Source organism: Elephantulus edwardii, unplaced genomic scaffold (genome assembly GCF_000299155.1).
Source record: "Elephantulus edwardii isolate Elephantulus edwardi_28Jun2011 unplaced genomic scaffold, EleEdw1.0 scaffold00282, whole genome shotgun sequence".
NCBI classification, from domain to species: domain Eukaryota; kingdom Metazoa; phylum Chordata; class Mammalia; order Macroscelidea; family Macroscelididae; genus Elephantulus; species Elephantulus edwardii.
In genome coordinates, this window is record NW_006400032.1 from 1,964,915 (window position 1) to 1,970,480 (window position 5,566).

The 5,566-nt window shown below is 44.4% G+C and overlaps 1 protein-coding gene and 1 pseudogene across 1 annotated transcript in view; both read left to right on the forward strand.

The window, feature by feature from the left end:
- Window positions 1–5,566, forward strand: part of CPQ (carboxypeptidase Q) — a 500,522-nt gene that overhangs the window by 113,855 nt on the left and 381,101 nt on the right. The gene's annotated exons all lie outside the window — the stretch shown is intronic.
- On the forward strand, window positions 4,952–5,326 carry LOC102843638 (annotated as a pseudogene).

Here is a 5,566-nt window from a genome sequence, read left to right on the forward strand (position 1 = left end):
TAGTGGCACAGTTCTAAGTACTCATTACTCTTCATGAATATCAGCTAAAAACCGTTAAAAATAAAAATCCCGCCCAAAATGAAAACAACAACAAAAAAATCTCATTGGATCCATACAAAGAAGACCAAGTGGAGGCAAGCAGTACACTCAACCTAACTATTATTTTACCAAATCTGTTATAAATCAATGGACATCCATCCCAGAACACTTAAGTTTGCTCATGTAAAACCTGTATGTAGAGCAAGAAACAGTTGGCCAAATAGAACAAAGAAAGATGTGTCGTTTTTATAAAAAGGATCTAAAAAGATGAAGTGATAGTGGGCATAGATTGTGATTGGTTTTATAAAATGCAATATGTGAGAATTTCATATGAAGGGCAATGTGAATAAAGAAATGTATAAAATACAGTGTGTATGAATGAAAAACAACTGAGATGTTAGCCCTAAGGTTGACTTTTCTAGTCATTACTGAACCCTGCCCTATCCTGAGCTAATCTCACCATCTCTTACAGACTCAATCCCATTTCTCGAGTCACTGAGTCAATCCATCTCATCCTGGGTCATCCTTTCCTGTGCTGTCCCTCCTACCTTCTGAGCATAATGTCCTTCTCCAAGGACTCGTTCCTCCTGGCCATGTGCCAGGAAGTTAGCCTTCCTCTGGTCTCCAGCTACCTTAACCGTAGACACATGGTCTTGCAAATCATCAAAAGCTATGAGACTAGGATAAGAGAAAGTGCATCTCACCCTGGGCAGCAAGATTTGAGAGAGACTGGAGCAAACTCTGGTGAGAGCAAGACCTTAGTGGTAATACCCTGGTGGTGATGATGAAGAGACTGTGGCATTGCTGTGGAGAAAGGTGGTAGGGTGTGGCCTGAGGCTTCTTGCATTTGTGCTTGACACAGTTAAAGGGTTTGCTGTTCTAGCCAGATGCTTAAAGGAGGAGCTGACTTATAACTACTTTAAGGCAAACGTTGTTGGATTATTGAAGAAACCAGAGGCTTCCTGAATTTGGTTGCTGAAATGAAGCCACACTTTTACTCTTAAAGAATTATGTTTTGCTTTTAATCTGGATTGGGACTGCTGGACTAAACCTGGACTTTTAGTGTGAGCTATTCTTTGCTTTTCCCAATCCCCAACCTATTTTCCTAATAAACCCCACACTTGGTACCACAACTGTGAATAAAGTATGTGAATCAACAGTAAATACAGAACACAGTGATTGGTGGAAATATGTGCAGAAGCATGAGGGGTAGTGTGTCTGACTTAGTAGCAATTTGTTTGCTACTATATATATTATTGATGGAGACAGTTCCCCTTTATGAAGCAGACAGAAGTCAGTCTAGACCATTCCCATGTTGCATCAACTTCTTTTGCACAATGCATGTGAATTTTGTATGAAACCAAGAGAAAAGAAAAGTAAAAAAAAATATTAAAAAGGTGCCGCATCAGGGTATATATCCTTTTCTCATATCTATTCAATTTGTATGCAGAGCAAATCATATGAGAAAGTGGACTATATGAAGAAGAATGTGGTATCAAGATTAGAAGAAGATTCATTGTCTAAAGAGCAGAAAACAGAGCATGGGGGCACAAGGCCATGAGCATTTCTCTGAAAAGGCCAGAGGGAATGAGAATAACACAACCTCTCACCATCCCAGAGCAGAAAGCAAATTAAAAAAAACAAACCAAAACAAACTCATAGCCCAGAACCATGGTGACAATAGAGCCCCACAAACAGCAAAAAGTTTGTTTATTCATTGTTGACTCACAGACTCACAGTTGTGGTACTGAGAATGGGGTTTATTGGGGAAATAATTTGAAGAGTGTAGGAGGCAAAGAACATCACCAAAATAAGTCCAGGTTTTAGCCCAAGATCCAAGGCACAGTTTCTCAGTTAGTCAAGGCTCTGGTTTCAGTTAAGCAGTCAAATCCAAATCATCCAGAAAGGTTTGCCTCAGAACAATTATTAATCAGCTTCTCCTTCAACAATCTGGTAAGAACAACAAAAACATTTAACTGTGGACATTATTTCAGGGTTCCTTTGCGTACACCTTGAGGTCACACATTGCCACAGCTTCTCCACAGCAATACCATAGTCTCTCCACCACCATGACCAGGGTCTCGCTATCACAGTCTCTTTTGCACTAAGGTCTTACTTCCACAAGTCTTGCTTGCATTAAGTCTTGTTGCCCAGTGTGGGGAGCACTCTTTCTCTTAACCTAACACAGCTGTTGGTGATTTACAAGACCATACAGATTTGCAGAACCATGTGCCTACAATTAAGAGAGCAGGAGACCAGAGAGAGCTAACTATAATGGCTAAAGAAAACCAATTTTAGACTAACACCACACTCATCAACAATCTGCATTATGCAGATGTTACAAGCTTGCATTAGAAAGTGAAAAAACTTGTATTTATTGAAAAAGATAAAAGACTACAGCCTTCAATATGATTTGCCTCTCAACATAACAAAATAAAAATCCGGGGAGACCCTGCTGCTAACACCACTGGCCTAGAGACTCTACTGCTCATGCTGCATGCCAGGAGCTAGCACCGCACTCTATGAGCAATATGTGTAGGGAGCTAGTGATGCACTCCAGGAGCAGTGTGTGCTGGAAGCTAGCAATACATGCTGGGAGAGCCAGTAGCAACACACACTGGGAGTGCCACTGGAATTTGAGTGAAGTATCTTGTGAGGAGTCACTGCTGTTTGGTTGGATCATGTGGGACCATGTAAGCTAAAACAGAAGGGAGTGAGACAGCTGTAGCTCATCTTAGAAGGAAGAAACTAAGGCTTTCTGGTTTCCCAGTCAGGTCTCCACGCTCTGCCTTGTGTCTCCTCATGTCCAGTCCATAAACATAAACTGCCTGTAGCCCTGAGCACCTTGGGCTGGCCTAGCTGTGGGAGTTGCTGATAGAGGAGGCTGCTTTCACAAGTTTTTTATCTACTGAACTGAAGCAGATCCTCCCTTTGGGTCAGAAGGCAGAGAGAAACCCAGGCAGGGTAGCTGCTCCACCCTGTTCTGGAGCAGTGACTTCAGATCAAGAACCTGCTATCACCTCAGGCATAAAAAAACTCTATGGCAGCAATGTCATGTAGGAAGCAAGCTATTTTACACCTTACCCAAGCCCAAAGCAAGATGTTACCTCCCAAAAATTACAGATATCAATGGATTTCCTGAAGCCAGGAAGTCTGATGAAATTTTCTGACATAGAATTTAAAAGAACAATGATTGAATATTTTCAATGGGTGAACGACAAACTTGAAGAATTACAGGACACTGCAAGCAAAAACCAGGAGGAGCTTAATAAAACAAGCCAAAACAATGCAGATAACAGAAACGAGGCATTAAAGGCTCTGGAAAAACAAGAAACCACAATCCAAAATATGAAGTCTAATGTTTCGGATGCTGCCAACATGATGGAGGGATACATGGATAGAGTTGAAGAGATGGAGCACAGAACCGGTGAAATAGAAGATAAAATTGTCAGCACTGTCCACTGCCCTCCACGGGCACACAGTCCAGCCGGGGCTCGCAGACACCCGGCCTGCAGTCGCAGTGCCTGCCGTCCCCACAGTCGGCCAGGCACAAGCAGGAGTAGTTACCCTTGGTGTTGATGCAGGTGGCCAGGGTGTGGCAGTGGCTGAGCCCGGGCTCTGCACACTTGTCCACATCGGTGCAGCTGCCTCCCAGCGTCGGGTGGAAGCCAGCTGGGCACACATACGAGTAGTTACCTTCGGTGTTGATGCAGGTGGCCAGGGAGTGGCAGTGGCTGAGCCCGGGCTCTGCACACTTGTCCACATTGGTGCAGCCACCTCCCGGCATTGGGTGGAGGTCGGCTGGGCACAGGCAGGTGTATGAGCCCAGCGTGTTCATGCAGCTGCTGCCCCCTGAGCAGTTGTGTACCTCTGGCACCGAGCACTCATCCGGGTCCACGCACTTAAAGCCATCGCTGGTGAAGCCTGCCTTGCAGGTGTATGTTGTGGTCACCCTGTTTTCCACGCAAGTGGCCTTGCTGTGACACTCGGAGCAGTTTCCTGCAGACAAGAGGGCTCGACCTCAGAGGGAGATGGCTAGGCCAGTGACCTCCCCATGCCAACCTACTGTCTCCCCTTCCAAAACGAGCAAAATTATCCTGATGATGTCTAAACTCAAGCAAAACTACACCTGAAACTCTGATGGAAGAGCCTGTAGGGTGGTGCACAGTTAACGCAAAGAAGACGCCTCTGTGGTTGGAATCTACCTGCAGACAGCAGATTAAGAGCAAGATGGACAGTCTCTCCTCATGTGGGCCCTGCAGGGTCTGCCTGGTTCTGACTTGCTGGTAGTGAGTTAAAGTTGATAGGAGAGAATGCAACCTAAGCTGTAATGTTTAGGGGAGCAGATTTGTCAGATCTTTTCCCCCACATGCCTTGTGGGCTGGAATCCCTCTTCTGTAAGCTTTTAATGCCATACTTCATTCTTCTGTGATGCGCATTGCCGAGAAGTTGTGATTTAAAATGTCCACGTCAGCACACCCAGTGGAATAAAGCATCTTCAAGACTCATCTCCTCTGAAGACTTCCCACCTCCTCTTTGATGTAAGAGGAGTTGGGCATCCATCACAAGAGAAGAGATTGCACATCTTTCTCCCTGTGGCCACTGGTGGATTCACTTAGCAAGCTGATACTTAGCACCCTGTGCCACTAAGATTGCAAATCCTGAATGTCATAAAGATTAAGAATACATTTTTGAAGGGCAAAAGTACAATACCTACTTCAGTCTCCTGCCACTTACTTGCTTCTGAAGTGACTGCAAGACATGAGGCCATGGCCACTAGCAGCAGCACTGAGGGCTGACACGGTTGTGCAAGGAAGGATGCAAGTGAAGACATGCAGGCATGATCGCATTGGTGTCCTCACTGCACAGCTCCTGCTTTCTTGTTACACAGTCCTAACCTGGTCCTGGCACTATGGCCCCCACAAAGAAGGGTGGTGAGAAGAAGGGCCATTCTGCCACCCACGAAGTAGTGACCAGAGAGTACACCATCAACATTCACAAACACATCCTTGGAACAGGATTAAAGAAGCGTGCTCCTCGGGCACTCAAGGAGATCTGGAAATTTGCCATGAAAGAGATGGGAACACTAGATGTTCTCATTGACACCAGGCTTAACAAAGCTGTCTGGGCCAAAGGAACAAGGAATGTTCCACACTGCATCCATGTACAGTTGTCCAGAAAACATACCGAGGATGAAGACTCCTCAAACAAGCTGTATATTCTGGCTACCTATGTACCTGTCACCACTTTCAAAAATCTACAGACCATCAATGTGGGTAAAAACTAATAGCTGATTTTCAAATAAAGTTGTAAAACTGTCCAAAAATTAAAAAAAAATTGTCAGCACTGATCTGCTAGAACAAAAAGGAAGGAAAAAGAAGAAAACCTAAGAATAATGTGGGACAGCATCAAGAGAAATAACATGTGCATAATTGGAATCCCAGAACTAAAAGAAGCAAGAAAAGGCACCAAAAACATTGTGGAAGAATTACTGGAAGAAAACATCCCAGGCATAATGAAGAATGAG